Genomic DNA, 24,342 nt, shown 5'->3' with positions numbered 1-24,342 from the left:
AAAGTGGAAGTACGTTTTCTAAAATGGTCATCTAGACGTCGTTCTTTCGACTGAAATGACTACCTTTACAAAAACGACTTGAAACTTATTTTTCTGACTATAAACCTATACTTTTTCTATTTAGATTCATAAAATAGAGTTCAATATGAAACCATAGCAATTTGATTCACTCAAAACGGATTTAAAATGAAGAAGTTATGGGTAAAACAAGATTGGATAATTTTTCTCATTTTAGCTACGTGAAAATTGGTAACAAATCTATTCCAACCATAACTTAATCAACTTGTATTGTATATTATGTAATCTTGAGATACCATAGACACGTATACAATGTTTCGACCTATCATGTCGACACATCTATATATATTTCGGAACAACCATAGACACTCTATATGTGAATGTTGGAGTTAGCTATACAGGGTTGAGGTTGATTCCAAAATATATATAGTTTGAGTTGTGATCAATACTGAGATACGTATACACTGGGTCGTGGATTGATTCAAGATAATATTTATCGATTTATTTCTGTACATCTAACTGTGGACAACTAGTTGTAGGTTACTAACGAGGACAGCTGACTTAATAAACTTAAAACATCATAATATATTAAAAGTGTTGTAAATATATTTTGAACATACTTTGATATATATGTATATATTGTTATAGGTTCGTGAATCAACCAGTGGCCAAGTCTTACTTCCCGACGAAGTAAAAATCTGTGAAAGTGAGTTATAGTCCCACTTTTAAAATCTAATATTTTTGGGATGAGAATACATGCAGGTTTTATAAATGATTTACAAAATAGACACAAGTACGTGAAACTACATTCTATGGTTGAATTATCGAAATCGAATATGCCCCTTTTTATTAAGTCTGGTAATCTAAGAATTAGGGAACAGACACCCTAATTGACGCGAATCCTAAAGATAGATCTATTGGGCCTAACAAACCCCATCCAAAGTACCGGATGCTTTAGTACTTCGAAATTTATATCATATCCGAAGGGTGTCCCGGAATGATGGGGATATTCTTATATATGCATCTTGTTATTGTCGGTTACCAGGTGTTCACCATATGAATGATTTTTATCTCTATGTATGGGATGTGTATTGAAATATGAAATCTTGTGGTCTATTGTTACGATTTGATATATATAGGTTAAACCTATAACTCACCAACATTTTTGTTGACGTTTTAAGCATGTTTATTCTCAGGTGATTATTAAGAGCTTCCGCGGTCGCATAATTAAATAAGGACAAGATTTGGAGTCCATGCTTGTATGATATTGTGTAAAAACTGCATTCAAGAAACTTATTTTGTTGTAACATATTTGTATTGTAAACCATTATGTAATGGTCGTGTGTAAACAGAATATTTTAGATTATCATTATTTGATAATCTACGTAAAGCTTTTTAAACCTTTATTGATGAAATAAAGGTTATGGTTTGTTTTAAAAATGAATGCAGTCTTTGAAAAACGTCTCATATAGAGGTCAAAACCTCGCAACGAAATCAATTAATATGGAACGTTTTTAATCAATAAGAACGGGACATTTCAGTTGGTATCAGAGCGTTGGTCTTAGAGAACCAGAAAATTTGCATTAGTGTGTCTTATCGAGTTTGTTAGGATGCATTAGTGAGTCTGGACTTCGACCGTGTTTTCTTTAAAAATGATTGCTTAACATTTTTGTTGGAAACTATATATTTTTAACATATGAATATTATGTGATATATTAATCTCTTAACGTGTTTGATATTATGTGATAGATGTCTACCTCTAGAACAAGTCCCATTGACTCACCTAATAATAATGAAGAGTCAAATGTAAATTGGAATGATTTGTGGACTGATTCACAAGTTCCCGAAGAGGAACCGGAAGAAGAGTCGGAACCGGAAGAAGAATCGGAACCGGAAGAAGAATCGGAACCGGATGAAGAAATAGAACCGGTGGGGGAAATAATAAAACGGTTAAGTAAAAGAAAATCCTCAACCAACCGACCAAAGTTAATTATGGTCAATGGTGTTTCCGCCAAGGAAGCAAAATATTGGGAGGATTACCAATTCTCCGATGAATCGGATTCCGACGAGAATTCCGATGATGTTATAGAAATTACCCCAACTGAATTTAAAAAGGCAAAAGAAAATAATAAGGGAAAGGGCATAAAAATAGAGAAATCTAATTCCAACCCCGATGAACTTTATATGTATCGTCAACCCCCGAAGTCCTTAAGTTGTAACAATGACCCGGGAACCTCTAAACCACCAGGTTTTTCTAAACCAATGTGGACAACGACGGCTCGTATTAGGGGAACATCATATATCCCTAGAAACTTGGCAAAACGAACCAAAACCGAAGAAGAAGAAACGAGCGAGTCGGAATAAGATAGTTGTATTCGTGTGGTGTAATATATGGAATATAGTGTTCTTATGCTTTATGATATATGTAAAAATTGCTTGTATTAATAAGTATTTTTTTTTATGAATCTAACTCTTGTCTATTTTACAGTTTAAAAACACAAAATGGATAGACAACCCAATATTTTAAGAGACCTACCCGGAGACATGATTGATGAAATCTTGTCTAGAGTCGGCCAGAATTCTTCGGCACAACTATTTAAGGCGAGATCAGTTTGTAAGACATTCGAAGAACGTTCCAAGAATGTCTTGGTTTATAAGAGACTTTCGTTTGAAAGATGGGGGATATCACATTGGGAAACCCATAAATTACGATGTGTTTACTTTGACGCATATATTGCGGGGAACCCAAATGCTATTTTACGCAACGGGTTAAGAAATTATTTTGACTCAATATATCCGAATATTGGACTTCGTGATTTAGAAAAAGCGGCTAACATGCAACATAAAGAAGCATGTTATGCTTACGGATTAGTAATGTTCGCTTCTCACCAAAGTGAGAACAAGAACATCGGGCTACAACTATTAAACAAAACGTTTCCACAAGTGACGGAGTCGGTAATTGGGGTAAGAAATGAGGTTTTTAGATTATTACGGGACTGTTGGACATTGCGTAACCCTCGTCCCTTTGACGACGTTACAACACGCTGTCTTATCAACGGCCATAACGGTTATGTTCCACAAGACCAAGGATGGGAAGTAGTCCTAGTAAAACCAGAATGCATGACTTGTTTCTGGACGTATGAATTACGTGTCTTTATTGCCTTTGCTGAACGACTTGTGTACTAGCTAGAATTATCTTCACAACTATCTTGTATCAAAGTTATTGTGTGCTATATTTCATGCTTTATGTAAAATAAGCGGTATTGTAAGTTTGTAAAATATTGTATAAAAGTTTGAACGCGAAATATTATTATAATCAGTTTTTCATATAGAATTGTAGTAGTTGAATCGTATATTAGCTACTAAGTATGAACTTAACGGGTAGGTAATACCCGAATTTAAACTTATAAAACGCTAATATGAAGAAAAAGCTTTTATAAATGAGTTCATATTATGCTACGAAATACTATTAACTACTCTTAATATTCTGTATGATTAACTTGTTCCATTTGACTATTTTGAAGGAAATGGCACCGACTACTCGACACACCGTGAATATGAATGAAGAGGAATTCCGAACTTTTCTAGCTTCAAACATAGCCGCAGTACAGGCTGCGCTACATACCAACAATAACCTTGGATCTAGCAGTACAGGAAATCGTGTAGGATGCACCTACAAAGAATTCACTGCCTGCAAACCTTTGGAATTTGATGGAACCGAAGGACCGATCGGATTGAAACGGTGGACCGAGAAGGTCGAATCGGTGTTTGCCATAAGTAAGTGTACTGAAGAGGACAAAGTGAAGTACGCTACGCATACCTTCACAGGTTCTGCGTTAACATGGTGGAATACCTATCTAGAGCAAGTGGGACAAGATGATGCATACGCACTACCGTGGTCAGCATTCAAGCACTTGATGAACGAGAAGTACCGTCCCAGAACCGAGGTCAATAAGCTCAAGACAGAACTTAGAGTGTTACGAACCCAAGGATTTGATATTACCACGTATGAAAGACGATTCACAGAATTGTGCCTATTGTGTCCGGGAGCATTCGAAGATGAGGAAGAGAAGATCGACGCGTTTGTGAAAGGATTACCGGAAAGAATCCAAGAAGATATAAGTTCTCACGAGCCCGCCTCCATACAACAGGCATGTAGAATGGCTCACAAACTAGTGAACCAGATTGAAGAAAGAATTAAAGAACAGACTGCTGAAGAGGCCAATGTGAAGCAAGTCAAAAGAAAGTGGGAGGAAAACGGTGATAAGAATCACCAATACAACAACAACAGCAATTACAACAATAATCGCAACAATTATCCCAACAATCGCAACATCAATCGCAACTACAACAAACGGCCCAACAACAACAACAACAACAACAACAATAACAGCAACTACAACAATCATCCCAACAACAATAATAACCGCAACAACAACAACAATCAGAAGCAACTATGCCAAAGGTGTGAAAAGAATCACTCGGGGTTCTGCACCAAATTTTGCAACAAGTGTAAAAGAAATGGTCATAGCGCGGCGAAGTGTGAGGTCTACGGACCAGGGGTTAATAGAACGAAAGGAACAAATGGTGTCGGAACGAGTAATGGCGGAGCAAGTAGTGTCGGAGCAAGTTATGCCAATGTAGTTTGTTATAAATGTGGAAAACCAGGCCACATTATTAGAAATTGCCCGAACCAGGAGAACACGAATGGACAAGGCCGCGGAAGAGTTTTCAATATTAATGCGGCAGAGGCACAGGAAGACCCGGAGCTTGTTACGGGTACGTTTCTTATTGACAATAAATCTGCTTACGTTTTATTTGATTCGGGTGCGGATAGAAGCTATATGAGTAGAGATTTTTGTGCTAAATTAAGTTGTCCATTGACGCCTTTGGATAGTAAATTTTTACTCGAATTAGCAAATGGTAAATTAATTTCAGCAGATAATATATGTCGGAATCGAGAAATTAAACTGGTTAGCGAAACATTTAAGATTGATTTGATACCAGTAGAGTTAGGGAGTTTTGATGTGATAATCGGTATGGACTGGTTGAAAGAAGTGAAAGCGGAGATCGTTTGTTACAAAAATGCAATTCGCATTATACGAGAAAAAGGAAAACCCTTAATGGTGTACGGAGAAAAGGGCAACACGAAGCTACATCTTATTAGTAATTTGAAGGCACAAAAACTAATAAGAAAAGGTTGCTATGCTGTTCTAGCACACGTCGAGAAAGTACAAACTGAAGAAAAGAGCATCAATGATGTTCCCATTGCAAAAGAATTTCCCGATGTATTTCCGAAAGAATTACCGGGATTACCCCCACATCGATCCGTTGAATTTCAAATAGATCTTGTACCAGGAGCTGCACCAATAGCTCGTGCTCCTTACAGACTCGCACCCAGCGAGATGAAAGAACTGCAAAGCCAATTACAAGAACTTTTAGAGCGTGGTTTCATTCGACCAAGCACATCACCGTGGGGAGCTCCTGTTTTGTTTGTCAAGAAGAAAGATGGTACATTCAGGTTGTGTATCGACTACCGAGAGTTGAACAAACTTACCATCAAGAACCGCTACCCACTACCGAGAATCGACGACTTATTTGATCAGCTACAAGGCTCGTCTGTTTATTCAAAGATTGACTTACGTTCCGGGTATCATCAAATGCGGGTGAAAGAAGATGATATTCCAAAGACTGCTTTCAGAACACGTTACGGTCATTACGAGTTTATGGTCATGCCGTTTGGTTTAACTAATGCACCAGCTGTGTTCATGGACCTTATGAACCGAGTGTGTGGACCATACCTTGACAAGTTTGTCATTGTTTTCATTGATGACATACTTATTTACTCAAAGAATGACCAAGAACACGGTGAACATTTGAGAAAGGTGTTAGAAGTATTGAGGAAGGAAGAATTGTACGCTAAGTTTTCAAAGTGTGCTTTTTGGTTGGAAGAAGTTCAATTCCTCGGTCACATAGTGAACAAAGAAGGTATTAAGGTGGATCCGGCAAAGATAGAAACTGTTGAAAAGTGGGAAACCCCGAAAACTCCGAAACACATACGCCAGTTTTTAGGACTAGCTGGTTACTACAGAAGGTTCATCCAAGACTTTTCCAGAATAGCAAAACCCTTGACTGCATTAACGCATAAAGGGAAGAAATTTGAATGGAATGATGAACAAGAGAAAGCATTTCAGTTATTGAAGAAAAAGCTAACTACGGCACCTATATTGTCATTGCCTGAAGGGAATGATGATTTTGTGATTTATTGTGACGCATCAAAGCAAGGTCTCGGTTGTGTATTAATGCAACGAACGAAGGTGATTGCTTATGCGTCTAGACAATTGAAGATTCACGAACAAAATTATACGACGCATGATTTGGAATTAGGCGCGGTTGTTTTTGCATTAAAGACTTGGAGGCACTACTTATATGGGGTCAAAAGTATTATATATACCGACCACAAAAGTCTTCAACACATATTTAATCAGAAACAACTGAATATGAGGCAGCGTAGGTGGATTGAATTATTGAATGATTACGACTTTGAGATTCGTTACCACCCGGGGAAGGCAAATGTGGTAGCCGATGCCTTGAGCAGGAAGGACAGAGAACCCATTCGAGTAAAATCTATGAATATAATGATTCATAATAACCTTACTACTCAAATAAAGGAGGCGCAACAAGGAGTTTTAAAAGAGGGAAATTTAAAGGATGAAATACCCAAAGGATCGGAGAAGCATCTTAATATTCGGGAAGATGGAACCCGGTATAGGGCTGAAAGGATTTGGGTACCAAAATTTGGAGATATGAGAGAAATGGTACTTAGAGAAGCTCATAAAACCAGATACTCAATACATCCTGGAACGGGGAAGATGTACAAGGATCTCAAGAAACATTTTTGGTGGCCGGGTATGAAAGCCGATGTTGCTAAATACGTAGGAGAATGTTTGACGTGTTCTAAGGTCAAAGCTGAGCATCAGAAACCATCAGGTCTACTTCAACAACCCGAAATCCCGGAATGGAAATGGGAAAACATTACCATGGATTTCATCACTAAATTGCCAAGGACTGCAAGTGGTTTTGATACTATTTGGGTAATAGTTGATCGTCTCACCAAATCAGCACACTTCCTGCCAATAAGAGAAGATGACAAGATGGAGAAGTTAGCACGACTGTATTTGAAGGAAGTCATCTCCAGACATGGAATACCAATCTCTATTATCTCTGATAGGGATGGCAGATTTATTTCAAGATTCTGGCAGACATTACAGCAAGCATTAGGAACTCGTCTAGACATGAGTACTGCCTATCATCCACAAACTGATGGGCAGAGTGAAAGGACGATACAAACACTTGAAGACATGCTAAGAGCATGTGTTATTGATTTCGGAAACAGTTGGGATCGACATCTACCGTTAGCAGAATTTTCCTACAACAACAGCTACCATTCAAGCATTGAGATGGCGCCGTTTGAAGCACTTTATGGTAGAAAGTGCAGGTCTCCGATTTGTTGGAGTGAGGTGGGGGATAGACAGATTACGGGTCCGGAGATTATACAAGAAACTACCGAGAAGATCATCCAAATTCAACAACGGTTGAAAACCGCCCAAAGTCGACAAAAGAGCTACGCTGACATTAAAAGAAAAGATATAGAATTTGAAATTGGAGAGATGGTCATGCTTAAAGTTTCACCTTGGAAAGGCGTTGTTCGATTTGGTAAACGAGGGAAATTAAATCCAAGGTATATTGGACCATTCAAGATTATTGATCGTGTCGGACCAGTAGCTTACCGACTTGAGTTACCTCAACAACTCGCGGCTGTACATAACACTTTCCACGTCTCGAATTTGAAGAAATGTTTTGCTAAAGAAGATCTCACTATTCCGTTAGATGAAATCCAAATCAACGAAAAACTCCAATTCATCGAAGAACCCGTCGAAATAATGGATCGTGAGGTTAAAAGACTTAAGCAAAACAAGATACCAATTGTTAAGGTTCGATGGAATGCTCGTAGAGGACCCGAGTTCACCTGGGAGCGTGAAGATCAGATGAAGAAGAAATACCCGCATCTATTTCCAGAAGATTCGTCAACACCTTCAACAGCTTAAAATTTCGGGACGAAATTTATTTAACGGGTAGGTACTGTAGTGACCCGAACTTTTCCATTTTTATATATATTAATTGAGATTGATATTTACATGATTAAATGTTTCCAACATGTTAAGCAATCAAACTTGTTAAGACTTGATTAATTGAAATAGGTTTCATATAGACAATTGACCACCCAAGTTGACCGGTGATTCACGAACGTTAAAACTTGTAAAAACTATATGATGACATATATATGGATATATATATAGTTAACATGATACTATGATAAGTAAACATATCATTAAGTATATTAACAATGAACTACATATGTAAAAACAAGACTACTAACTTAATGATTTTTAAACGAGACATATATGTAACGATTATCGTTGTAAAGACATTTAATGTATATATATCATATTAAGAGATATTCATACATGATAATATCATGATAATATAATAAATTAAAATCTCATTTGATATTATAAACATTGGGTTAACAACATTTAACAAGATCGTTAACCTAAAGGTTTCAAAACAACACTTACATGTAACGACTAACGATGACTTAACGACTCAGTTAAAATGTATATACATGTAGTGTTTTAATATGTATTTATACACTTTTGAAAGACTTCAATACACTTATCAAAATACTTCTACTTAACAAAAATGCTTACAATTACATCCTCGTTCAGTTTCATCAACAATTCTACTCGTATGCACCCGTATTCGTACTCGTACAATACACAGCTTTTAGATGTATGTACTATTGGTATATACACTCCAATGATCAGCTCTTAGCAGCCCATGTGAGTCACCTAACACATGTGGGAACCATCATTTGGCAACTAGCATGAAATATCTCATAAAATTACAAAAATATGAGTAATCATTCATGACTTATTTACATGAAAACAAAAATTACATATCCTTTATATCTAATCCATACACCAACGACCAAAAACACCTACAAACACTTTCATTCTTCAATTTTCTTCATCTAATTGATCTCTCTCAAGTTCTATCTTCAAGTTCTAAGTGTTCTTCATAAATTCCAAAAGTTCTAGTTTCATAAAATCAAGAATACTTTCAAGTTTGCTAGCTCACTTCCAATCTTATAAGGTGATCATCCAACCTCAAGAAATCTTTGTTTCTTACAGTAGGTTATCATTCTAATACAAGGTAATAATCATATTCAAACTTTGGTTCAATTTCTATAACTATAACAATCTTATTTCAAGTGATGATCTTACTTGAACTTGTTTTCGTGTCATGATTCTGCTTCAAGAACTTCGAGCCATCTAAGGATCCGTTAAAGCTAGATACATTTTTTTCTTTTCCAGTAGGTTTATCCAAGGAACTTAAGGTAGTAATGATGTTCATAACATCATTCGATTCATATATATAAAGCTATCTTATTCGAAGGTTTAAACTTGTAATCACTAGAACATAGTTTAGTTAATTCTAAACTTGTTCGCAAACAAAAGTTAATCCTTCTAACTTGACTTTTAAAATCAACTAAACACATGTTCTATATCTATATGATATGCTAACTTAATGATTTAAAACCTGGAAACACGAAAAACACCGTAAAACCGGATTTACGCCGTCGTAGTAACACCGCGGGCTGTTTTGGGTTAGTTAATTAAAAACTATGATAAACTTTGATTTAAAAGTTGTTATTCTGAGAAAATGATTTTTATTATGAACATGAAACTATATCCAAAAATTATGGCTAAACTCAAAGTGGAAGTACGTTTTCTAAAATGGTCATCTAGACGTCGTTCTTTCGACTGAAATGACTACCTTTACAAAAACGACTTGAAACTTATTTTTCTGACTATAAACCTATACTTTTTCTATTTAGATTCATAAAATAGAGTTCAATATGAAACCATAGCAATTTGATTCACTCAAAACGGATTTAAAATGAAGAAGTTATGGGTAAAACAAGATTGGATAATTTTTCTCATTTTAGCTACGTGAAAATTGGTAACAAATCTATTCCAACCATAACTTAATCAACTTGTATTGTATATTATGTAATCTTGAGATACCATAGACACGTATACAATGTTTCGACCTATCATGTCGACACATCTATATATATTTCGGAACAACCATAGACACTCTATATGTGAATGTTGGAGTTAGCTATACAGGGTTGAGGTTGATTCCAAAATATATATAGTTTGAGTTGTGATCAATACTGAGATACGTATACACTGGGTCGTGGATTGATTCAAGATAATATTTATCGATTTATTTCTGTACATCTAACTGTGGACAACTAGTTGTAGGTTACTAACGAGGACAGCTGACTTAATAAACTTAAAACATCATAATATATTAAAAGTGTTGTAAATATATTTTGAACATACTTTGATATATATGTATATATTGTTATAGGTTCGTGAATCAACCAGTGGCCAAGTCTTACTTCCCGACGAAGTAAAAATCTGTGAAAGTGAGTTATAGTCCCACTTTTAAAATCTAATATTTTTGGGATGAGAATACATGCAGGTTTTATAAATGATTTACAAAATAGACACAAGTACGTGAAACTACATTCTATGGTTGAATTATCGAAATCGAATATGCCCCTTTTTATTAAGTCTGGTAATCTAAGAATTAGGGAACAGACACCCTAATTGACGCGAATCCTAAAGATAGATCTATTGGGCCTAACAAACCCCATCCAAAGTACCGGATGCTTTAGTACTTCGAAATTTATATCATATCCGAAGGGTGTCCCGGAATGATGGGGATATTCTTATATATGCATCTTGTTATTGTCGGTTACCAGGTGTTCACCATATGAATGATTTTTATCTCTATGTATGGGATGTGTATTGAAATATGAAATCTTGTGGTCTATTGTTACGATTTGATATATATAGGTTAAACCTATAACTCACCAACATTTTTGTTGACGTTTTAAGCATGTTTATTCTCAGGTGATTATTAAGAGCTTCCGCGGTCGCATAATTAAATAAGGACAAGATTTGGAGTCCATGCTTGTATGATATTGTGTAAAAACTGCATTCAAGAAACTTATTTTGTTGTAACATATTTGTATTGTAAACCATTATGTAATGGTCGTGTGTAAACAGGATATTTTAGATTATCATTATTTGATAATCTACGTAAAGCTTTTTAAACCTTTATTGATGAAATAAAGGTTATGGTTTGTTTTAAAAATGAATGCAGTCTTTGAAAAACGTCTCATATAGAGGTCAAAACCTCGCAACGAAATCAATTAATATGGAACGTTTTTAATCAATAAGAACGGGACATTTCATCTTAAGTCCAGACACATTTACCTGCAACTATTGCATGAATAGTGTATAGAAAAAATTCACATCTTAGCGTATCTGCTAATACATATCTTAGCATATCGGTTACTGTAAACTTTTCCTGACATCTTCTAAAAATTTGTCCGTAATTTATGGAATTTTGGTATTATATATACATATGTAAGTTATGTATCGGAGAATACCAAACTAAATCCTATAATCTATCTCATATCAAAAATCAATTCTCTGATTATACAAGATGGATCACGTATCAAGTTCGAATTCCTCATATTTCGACAGCAATTCCGATATGGAATTTGACTTGAGCTCCGAAAGTAGCATAATCGGAATGGATCAGATAATCAGCCATCATCTATTCTGGATGAATTGGGAATGGGTTCGTAGCCTCCTCAATCATTGGAGACAAGAAGAAGGTGATCCCTTCCATCCACCACATTGCCCTATTGGCGATGAACCTGAAGCACTCACCGGCGAACCTGTTCGAGATACCATTTTCTCTCTCTCTCCAGAGTATTTTGTCATGATTATATACTATCACAAATTCTGGATCTTATTCATCCGCTCGTCCGAACCGCCAATCACCCCGGTGTAATAGAAGGAGTCAACGAGCTTCGCGCTCGGGTAGTTGCTTTAGAGAATATGGTGCAAAGGTTACAAGCACCAACAGCATCACCGGAATCAACAGTACCATTACCACCATCAACCACAACAGCATCGTAAACCTCAACTTTACAATCCATTCCACGAACATCGGTGTCATATGCCCTGTAGATACACAGGAATACCAATAACAACAAATGATGAAGTATTGATTCATAACTTCATCAAAGAAATATTCTGCAGAGAATATGTAGTTTCTAAAAGTTTTAAAGATTATATGTTCTAGTTCTAGTCGAAAACCAGATGAGATTAATATTATGATTAACTCATTAAATCCATGATTACTTCTAAGGAAAATATATATGAAGGTATATTTTCATGAAGATTGTAATTCTTTTGTACAAATTGTTAATAGTGAGAATATTTTAACGGGTAGGTAATACCCGAGAGATTTATAAAGTCACAATTAATATGTTACGTTCTTCGAATCTGATTCAGCAATCATCAATTATACTCATTACTTTCACAACGAGATATATTCTTTTGTAGAAATCAAAACAACCATACTCGTTCAAATTCAATTACATATTCTGATTTTAACATATCAGAATCCAAGTCGAAATATAACCGATATCATCACTCTTAGATTCCTACATCTTTCAAAGCTATACTTTGACTTCAAAACTGTGCTAGAACATCATATATACAATCCGTGTTCAAACCATCCGAAATTTCTGAAAACATTCCAAACAATGAACAATCGAGATGATGATCCAACCACATGATACCCACAGTTATGTACCTGAAAAACTCTTGAAACCAAAGTCATAATTTAACACGTATTTGTGTTAGACCTTTTGGCATTTATTAGCTAAAATAACTTTTCAATCCCTTCTAAAATAGACAATTTTGTCACACCCATTTTTCATTCGAATAAGCCTCATTATAACCTTAATATATAAGTTTGCCCTTCGTCATCGTTACCGGGGAACCGTTTATATTCCACCACATTAGCAGTAAACTTACCAACAACTTCATTGATCCTTGATTTTTCGAAAAATCATTATATTTATCGAAACCCCATCATTTACTTATCCGCATCTTGTAACAAGAATTGTCATGTCAATTACTGGGAATCAGCAATCAGTATTTTAAAATTTCGCAGCATGTCTACGCCAACAGATATATGTGTACATATAACGTCTATCTCCTGGACTTACATACTTCGAATGTGAAGTTTCTGAAAAACACCTTAAACTGCAAACTAGTTTTTGGAACTTTGAAAAAGCTGAATGAAGCAGCAGAAACTGTAGACAACCGTAACAGTCAAAAGTTTGATAATAAAAAAATAGTGTGTTGGCAAAGCTCAGAAAAAGAGAAGGTTTGGAACTGGAAAACGGATTGAGCAAACTATGAAGGAGCCTGTGGACAAATCACAAAGACTAAACCTACCTTCAAAGAATTCAAATGATTCAGTATCTGCCGAAGTCATTAACGAATACCTTGCTCCTGACTCTAAACCCACATGGACAATATTCTTCATCATCCTCTGATATTAGAAATTCTAAGATATCATCGTATCTTTCATTATAAATATCCTCCATATTTCTGAAGATATTTTCATAGCTATTCTTATCTGAAATCATTTATCTTCTTGCGTTATCTATATCATCATAAAGGAAACTATTTTAGTTTCTAAATTCTGAAACCTTCGAGTTTAAAATATGAATGTTATTGAAGTAGTGTTGGGAACTGAAGCATAAATTAGTATAATATAATGACACTTGATCAACGTGATTATATTACAGTAAGTTATGCTGAGTTTCTAAATGGAACGTGATGATTCACAGATCATAACGTCATCATGTATTATGTCACACGACTCTTGTATTCTATTTAACCTCTAAAAATATCAAGAAAGTATTTTCTTGATGATTCGGTCTTTTCCAGGGTATTCTGGTAGTTTAACAAATCAAGATCGTGCCATTACCATTTCTTTCTTAGAACATTAACAATGTTCATTTCGAAATTTAAATCTGCGACTTTTGGACCGTTACAAGCGGTGCTTAATCGCAAGAAGAAGAAACAAAAGGACAAAGCTCCGAAACAGAAATTGGGGTATAAATCGCAGCAAATAAAAGAGAGCATTAACTGTGGATGTCGATGATTATAGAAAGACAGAAGCAGGGACTCTGAAAAATAAGGAAAGATATAAAGCCCGACAGCAACACATAAATTACAAACCGTGTATATCAATATGTATTGCAATATAAAGATACGGGAGAATTAAAAACACTATAACCCCAAGGTAAAAGTAAAAGTAAATAAAATCCTCCGGTGGTAGATGAAAGAGAAGAATGACAGATATGAAAGTTAGAAGTATATCAAGAATCAGAACTGGATGAAGCATTTCACGATCTTTTGGAAGTATGAAATGAGGAAGAAGATGTAGGAGTGGTGAAAATAATGAAACGGAAGAGGTCAATTTATAGCGAAATAACAGACAGAGAAATCGAGACAGATGACCGCATATAATTAAAGAAGATCTTAATCTCCTTAATTCCCAAAGAATCAAATCTTATTTAGATTACGAAGTTTTTCTATTCCTTAAATTCCAAAAATCAACCGTGACTACGTCACCAGCTAAGGTGAACATGTATTTACTCATCTTCACTCTTTTACGATAACTTCTCTCATACGCTTCGAGTAATTGGATTGTTTTATCCATATTATTCAACAGTGATAAAACTCTAGTTATCGACTCATATTCGTCATGAAAACATTTTTATTGTTAGCCATGACGACCTTACTCAAATTTCGGGACGAAATTTCTTTAACGGGTAGGTACTGTGATGACCCAGAAAATTTCGACTTATTCTGAACTAAATTCTCAATATGGTTTAATATTTCTGACACGATAAGCAAAGTCTATGAAGTTGAATCTCAAAATTTTAAACTATTCAATTACCCTTTGATTGTTCTCAACGATTCGTGAACAATTATATGTAAATAGATACATATACTATAACTTGAAAACGTAACAAAGTGTTGAGTATATGATACTGTGAATTAAAATTTATTGGTTTGATTACCTGATCGATATATTTAACTACGGAGATAAAAGATTATGCAAAACGATTGAATTAAAAGATATTTATTGAATCCCTTAAGGATTATAATATTATTACGAGTCTCTGTTGTGAGGTCCACGTTGATTTAAGAAATCGTTCATTTTTAACGATATTCAAAATAAATATTAAAGTGTTTGTTTAAATAACGTAATTTGGACACATACAATAATAAGGAATATTAACTGTTGGAATTAGATATGAATAAACTTGCGATATGTATTTTAAAACGTGTTTATTAATATTGAAAATATATATTTAACAATACGATAAAATATAATATTAACTTGGTCATAAAATGAATTGTTATTATATATATATTAACAAATAACGAGAAGATGATTTATAGAAGTAAATGACCAAAACACTCAAAAGTATAAGTTATATCTCGAGTGGTATAGTTTATGGACAATTTAAGACTATATTTTGACAAAGGTATGAGTCGCGAAACGTAATGTACAAGTTTTCTCAGCGTACGAAAAGACGTTCGAAAAACTGGAACCGGGACATAAGTCGAGTGATGATGTACGACTTATCGGAACAAAAAGTACAAGTCAACTATGCATGTGAATTTAATATAATATATAATTAATTATATAAATTAAATATATTATATATATAATTAAATAATATGTCGACAAGCAAGAAAACAAACGAAAGTGAGCTGTCCAGACAGGCCATGCGATCGCATGGCATTTGCACTGAAAGCCCATGCGATTGCATGGGCATCAGATTCAGCAAACATGTATAAAAGCTCGATCGTTTCTGATTTTTGATGCATTCCATCCATCTCTCTCTCACACTCTTATATTTATATTTATTATTATTATTATTATTATTATTATTATTATTATTATTATTATTATTATTATTATTATTATCAGTAGTATAATAATTATTAGTATTATACATAAAATACTACGACGAGGTTATGTCTAAACGATTTCAAAAATAGTTTACGAGCAAGCTAGAGCTAAGGAAATTATGGGTTATTGCCAAGGAGGTTATGGGTAATGTTCGGGGGTATATATATGAATCAAACCTAGTGTTTATCATCTCCGTTGCGTCTACGTACTTTTCTACAATATTGAATCTCAATATTGATACGTAAGCACTTATATTTTATCTTTTATATATTAATTGTGTAACCATGTCTAGTGCTCGAGTATATATATTTATACATGCTTGTATGCTAAATTTTATCGCTAAACAGTTGATAATGAATCATGAATTAAATACATATATTACTGGTAAAAGGTATATGATATACATGTTTTTGAAAAGCTAGCGAAAAATCAATAACTTTTCATTTAGATATCGAATAGTTTCGAAGAACGAAACAAAAGATATGGTCAACTGAATTATAATTGACGATAATTGGAATTGCTTTTGAATCTGCAATTAATATTTAAACAACTTGTTTGTAAGGTTGATAAACTGGATTTTTGAATATTACCAGCCGAGTAAATGAATCCTTATATAAAACACGTCTCGTTTGGTTAAGCAACTGTCAAAATTGACTTTTTGAAACGACTTTGGATAACTTTTGTATGTCGATCTCGAGCATTAGGATTGTGATACACTATGACCTGACCTAGCTTGATAGACATTTATTGACCAACATATGTTCTCTAGGTTGAAATCTACGATTATTTGATTTCCGAGTTTCGGTCACATTACGATGAACAACTTTATGTGCTGCTAAGGTGAGTTTCATTGATCCCTTTTTAATTGCTTTTACAATATATTTTTGGGCTGAGAATACATGCACTTTATTTTAAACGCAATGGATACAAGTACATACTAAATTCTACACTGAGTTTAAACCGAAAATCCCTTAGCTTTGGTAACTAGTAACTTCCAGTTATAAGAACTGGTGGGCGCGAGTAGTAGTATATGGATCCATAGGGCTTGACATCCCCGTCTATTCCAGGTATAGAAACCCTAGCCTGAACTATAAAACAGACGTATGCTATTTGAGTTTAGTACACATTGGTTTGCGTGTATTGTACATGTTGGTTACATGTATGTTAAAACAGGGGTACTTATTATAACGTTAAAGCTTAGTTACCTGGGTGCTCAATCTTGTAGAATATTTTGATAAACGTTTCTGGATGAAACAACTGAAATCTTGTGATCCACTTTTATATACAGATTATGCGAAACACTAAAACTATGAACTCACCAACCTTTGTGTTGACACTTGTTAGCATGTTTATTCTCAGGTTCCCTAGAAGTCTTCCGCTGTTTGCTTATATGTGATACAAGCTATGTACATGGAGTCTTGCATGCTTTATTCAAGAAAACGTTGCATTCACAAAACCATCATCATGTATCCATTTTGACTGCATTGTCAACGGAAGTATTATTGTAAACTATTATTTACGGTGATTGTATATATGTAGAAATCATCAGATGTCTAAAACCTTGGAATTAAATATTCATTTATGGTATGCCTTTTCAAAAGAATGCAATGTTTACAAAACGTATCATATAGAGGACAAATACCTCGCAATGAAATCAATGAATGACGTGTTCGTCCATATGGATTTGGAGCGATCGTCACAACCGGCGATTCACGAACGTTAAAACTTGTAAAAACTATATGATGATATATATATATATATATATATATATATATATATATATATATATATATATATATATATATATATATATATATATATAGTTAACATGATATTATGATAAGTAAGTATCTCACTAGGTATATTAACAATGAGTTATATACATAAGAAATAAGATTACTAAGTTAAGAAACTCGAAACGATATATATAACGATTATCGTTATAACAATGCCTTACTAAATACATATGTATCATATTAAGGTATTGTTACACTATATTTAACATGATAAAATGATAATTATATATATCATTATGTATGTTAGCAATGAACTACATATGTAAAACAAGACTACTTACTTATGGATTTCGAAACGAGGCATATATGTAACTATTATCGTTGTAACGACATTTTAATGTATATATATATATATATATATATATATATATATATCATATTAAGATATATTCATACATCATAATATCATGATAATGTAATAATATAACATCTCATTTGATATAATAAACAATGGGTTAACTACATTAAATGAGATCGTTAACTTAAAGGTTTCAAAACAACACTTACATGTAACGACTAACGATGACTTAATGACTCAGTTAAAATGTATATACATGTAGTATTTTAAGATGTATTCATACACTTTTGAAAGACTTCAAAGACACATATCAATGTACTTCTACTTATCAAAAATGCTTACAATTGCATTCTCATTCATTTTCATCAACAATTCTACTCGTATGCACCCGTATTCATACTCGTACAATACCCAGCTTCTAAATGTATTTACTATTGGTATATACACTTCAATTATCAGCTCTTAGCAGCCCTTGTGAGTCACCTAACCATGTGGGAACCATAATTTAACATCTAGCATGAAATATCTCACAAAATTACAAACTAATGTGACCTTAAATGCCATCCCATATTCACATGAAAGATGGAGTACACAAACACACTTTGATTTCCATTTTTATGCATCAAATTACTCTCTCTCAATTACACTCTTAGTGTTCTAAGTGTTCTTCATCATTTCCTTTATAATCTAGCTCAATCTAGGTAACCTAGATCAACATACAAAACAACTACTCAAGAACACTTTCAAGTTTGCAAGTCTACTTCCAAGCTTTCTAATCCATTCCAAGCAATCATCTAGGATCAAGAAACCTTTGTTATTTACAGTAGGTTATCTATCTAATTCAAGGTAATACTCATATTCAAACTTTGGTTCAATTTCTATAACTATAACAATCTTATTTCGAGTGGAAATCTTACTTGAACTTGTTTTCGTGTCATGATTCTACTTCAAGAACTTTCAAGCCATCCAAGAATCATTTGAAGCTAGATCAATTTTTTTCATTTCCAGTAGGTTTATCCACAAAACCTGAGGTAGTAATGATGTTCATAACATCAGTCGATTCATATATATATAAAACTACCTTATTCTAAGGTTTAAACTTGTAATCACTAGAACATAGTTTAGTTAATTCTAAACTTGTTAGCAAACAAAAGTTAATCCTTCTAACTTAACTTTTAAAATCAAATAAACACACATTCTATATCTATATGATATGCTAACTTAATGAGTTAAAACTTGGAAACACGAAAAACACCGTAAAACCGGACATACGCCGTTGTAGTAACACTGCGGGCTGTTTTGGGTATGATAATTAAAAACTATGATAAACTTTGATTTAAAAGTTGTTCTTCTGGGAAAATGATTTTTCTTATGAACATGAAACTATATCCAAAAATCATGGTTAAACTCAAGTGGAAGTATGTTTTTCAAAATGGTCATCAAGATGTCGTTCTTTCGACGGAAATGACTACCTCTTTAAAAAATGACTTGTAACCTACATTTCTGACTATAAACTTATACTTTTTGTGTTTAGTTTCATAAATTTTAGTTCATTAAGAAACCATAGCAACTTGAATCACTCAAAACGGATTTGAAACGAAGAAATGACGGGTAAAACAAAATTGGATAAACTTGCTAGTTTTAGCTACGAAAATTTTGTAACAAATCTAGACTAAACATATCCTAACTAATTTATATTGTATTATACATATTATGTAATCTTGGGATACCATAGACACGTATATAATGTTTTGACATATCATATCGACCCATCTATACATATTATTTGGAACAACCATAGACACTCTATATGCAGTAATGCTGGAGTTTGCTATACAGGGTTGAGGTTGATTCCAAAATAATATATATACTTTGAGTTGTGATCTAGCCTGAGACTTGTATACACTGGGTCGTGGATTGATTCGAGATTATATTGATTTATTTCTGTACATCTAACTGTGGACAACTAGTTGTAGATTACTAACGTTGGACTGCTAACTTAACAAACTTTAATCATTAAAACATAATAAAAAATGTTGTGAATATATTTCGATCATAATTTGATATATATGTACATTGTAGTGACCCGAACTTTTCCATGTTTATATATATTAAATGAAATTGTTATTTACATGATTAAGTGTTTCCAACATGTTAAGCAATCGAACTTGTTAAGACTTTATTAATTAAAATAGGTTTCATATAGACATTTGACCACCCAAGTTGACCAGCGATTCACGAACGTTAAAACTTGTAAAAACTATATGATGACATATATATATATATATATATATATATATATATATATATATATATATATATATATATATATATATATATATATATATATATATATATATATATATATATATATATATATATATATATATGGTTAACATGATATTATGATAAGTAAGTATCTCATTAGGTATTTTAACAATGAGTTATATACATAAAAATGAGGCTATTGAATTAAGAAACTCGAAAACGATATATATAACGATTATCTATATAACAACGTCTTATTAAATACATATGAATCATATTAAGTTATTGTTACACTATATTTAAGCATGATAAATGATAAGTAAACATATCATTAAGTGTATTAACAATGAACTACATATGTAAAAACAAGACTACTAACTTAAGAATTTCGAAACGAGACATATATGTAACGATTATCGTTGTAACGACATTTAATTGTATATATATCATATTAAGATATATTAATACATCATAATATCATGATAATGTAATAATTTAACATCTCATTAGATATAATAAACATTGGGTTAACAACATTTAACAAGATTGTTAACTTAAAGGTTTCAAAACAACACTTACATGTAACGACTAACGATGACTTAACGACTCAGTTATAATGTATATACATGTAGTGTTTTAATATGTATTCATACACTTTTGAAAGACTTCAAGACACTTATCAAAGTACTTCTACTTAACAAAAATGCTTACAATTACATCCTCGTTCATTTTCATCAACAATTCTACTCGTATGCACCCGTATTCGTACTCGTACAATACCCAGCTTGAAAATGTATATACTATTGGTATATACACTCCAATGATCAGCTCTTAGCAGCCCTTGTGAGTCATCTAAAACATGTGGAAACCATTATTTGGCAACTAGCATGAAATATCTAACAAAACAACAAAGTAATGGAGCCTATATTGACTCCATTTTCATGCCTCATTATACCTACCACAAACACACTTTGATTTCCATTTTTATGCATCAAATTACTCTCTATCAATTACTCTCTTAGTGTTCTAAGTGTTATTCATCATCTTCATCAAAATCTAGCTCAATCTAGTTCATAAATCCATACATAAACCAAGTTATAAAACAACTACTCAAGATCACACCAACAACACTTCCAAGTTTGCCAGCTTACTTCCAATCTTGCAAATCCACTTTCAGTGATTATCCAACCTCAAGAAATCTTTCTTATTTACAGTAAGATATCTTTATAATACAAGTAAATACTCATATTCAAACTTTGATTCAATTTCTATAACTTTAACAATCTTATTTCGAGTGGAAATCTTACTTGAACTTGTTTTCGTGTCATGATTCTACTTCAAGAACTTTCAAGCCATCCAAGGATCCTTTGAAGCTAGATCTACTTTTTTTCATTTCCAGTAGGTTTATCCACAAAACCTGAGGTAGTAATGAAGTTCATAACATCATTCGATTCATATATATATAAAACTACCTTATTCTAAGGTTTAAACTTGTAATCACTAGAACATAGTTTAGTTAATTCTAAACTTGTTCGCAAACAAAAGTTAATCCTTCTAACTTGACTTTTAAAATCAACTAAACACATGTTCTATATCTATATGATATGCTAACTTAATGATTTAAAACCTGAAAACACGAAAAACACCGTAAAACCGGAGATACGCCGTCGTAGCACCACGGGCTGTTTTGGGTTAGTTAATTAAAAACTATGATAAACTTTGATTTAAAAGTTTTTCTTCTGGGAAAATGATTTTTGTTATGAACATGAAACTATATCCAAAAATCATGGTTAAACTCAAAGTGGAAGTATATTTTCCAAAATGGTCATCTAGACGTCGTTCTTTCGACTGAAATGACTACCTTTACAAAAACGACTTTTAATCTGTATTTCCGACTATAAACTTATATTTTTCTGTTTAGATTCATAAACTTAAGTTCAATATAAAACCATATCAACTTGAATCACTCAAAACGGATTTAAAACGAAGAAGTTATGGGTAAAACAAGATTGGATAATTTTGCTTGTTGTAGCTACGTGAAAATTGGTAACAAATCTATATTAATCATATCCTAGCTAACTTACATTGTATTATACATATATTCTAATATATTATGTAATCTTGGGATACCATAGACACGTATGCAAATGTTTTGACATATCATATCGACCCATGTATATATATTATTTGGAACAACCATAGACACTCTATATGCAGTAATGTTTGAGTTAGCTATACAGGGTTGAGAGTGATTCCAAAAATATATATACTTTGAGTTGTGATCTAGCCTGAGACGTGTATACACTGGGTCGTGGATTGATTTAAGACAATATATATCAATTTATTTCTGTACATCTAACCGTGGACAACTAGTTGTAGGTTACTAACGAGGACAGCTGACTTAATAAACTTAAAACATTAAAACGTATTAAAAATGTTGTAAATATATTTTGAACATATTTTGATATATATGTACATATTTGTTATAGGTTCGCGAATCGACCAGTGACCAAGTCTTACTTCCCGACGAAGTAAAAATCTGTGAAAGTGAGTTATAGTCCCACTTTTAAAATCTAATGTTTTGGGATGAGAATACATGCAGTTTTATAAATGTTTTACGAAATAGACACAAGTAAATGAAACTACATTATATGGGTGAATGATCGAAGCCGAATATGCCCCTTTTTGCTTGGTAGCCTAAGAATTAGTAAACCGATCTACTAATTGACGCGAATCCTAAAGATAGATCTATTAGGCCTAACGAACCCCATCCAAAGTACCGGATGCTTTAGTACTTCGAATTCGATTTTATCATGTCTGAAGGATTTCCTGGAATGATAAGGGATATTCTTATATGCATCTTGTTAATGTCGGTTACCAGGTGTTCACCATATGAATAATTTTTATCTCTATGTATGGGATGTATATTGAAATATGAAATCTTGTGGTCTATTAATACGATTTGATATATATATATATATAGGTTAAACCTATAACTCACCAACATTTTTATTGACGTTTAAAGCATGTTTATTCTCAGGTGATTATTAAGAGCTTCCGCTGTTGAATGCTAAAATATGGACAAGATTTGGTGTCAGCATGCTTGTATTATAATGTTTAAAACTGCATTCGAGATTTACTTTGTTGTAACATATTAATATTGTAAACCAATATGTATTGGTAGTGTGTAAGTGTCATATTTTTAGATTATCATTTCTGGATAATCTAGGTGGTGTCTTTTTAACCTTATCGATAAAATAAAGGTTATGGTTTGTTTTAAAAACGAATGCAGTCTTTGAAAAACGTCTCATATAGAGGTCAAAACCTCGCAACGAAATCAATTAATATGGAATGTTTATAATCAATATGAACTGGACATTTCAGTTGGTATCCGAGCATTGGTCTTAGAGAACCAGAAATTTGCATTAGTGTGTCTTATCGAGTTTGTTAGGATACATTAGTGAGTATGGACTTCGACCGTGTTTTCTTTAAAAACAATTGCTTAACACTTTTGTTGGAAACTATATATTATTAACATGTAAATATTATGTGATATATTAACCTCTTAATGTGTTTGATATTGTGTGATAGATGTCTACCACTAGTATGTGATGACTCGAAAATTTCTGACCAAATTTAAACTTTATCTTTAAATGATTTAATGTTTTCGACACGATAAGCAAAGTCTGTAATATTGAGTCTCAAAGTTTTGGAACTATATTCATGTAATCAATTATTCTTTGACTGTTCTCGAAGATTCACGAACAATATATATATAACTTAATGTGCATATATATATATATATATATATATATATATATATATATATATATATATACATGATTTCAAGTTATTTAGTAAACGATAGTAACATTCGATTATTTATTCGATTAATATTTAGATAAGTTAACTAAAACGTTTAAGATGAACCAGTAAAACACTAATTTGCTACACTAT

This window comes from Rutidosis leptorrhynchoides, chromosome 7, assembly GCF_046630445.1.
Source record: "Rutidosis leptorrhynchoides isolate AG116_Rl617_1_P2 chromosome 7, CSIRO_AGI_Rlap_v1, whole genome shotgun sequence".
NCBI lineage: Eukaryota > Viridiplantae > Streptophyta > Magnoliopsida > Asterales > Asteraceae > Rutidosis > Rutidosis leptorrhynchoides.
Note: the sequence above shows the minus strand (reverse complement) of the source record.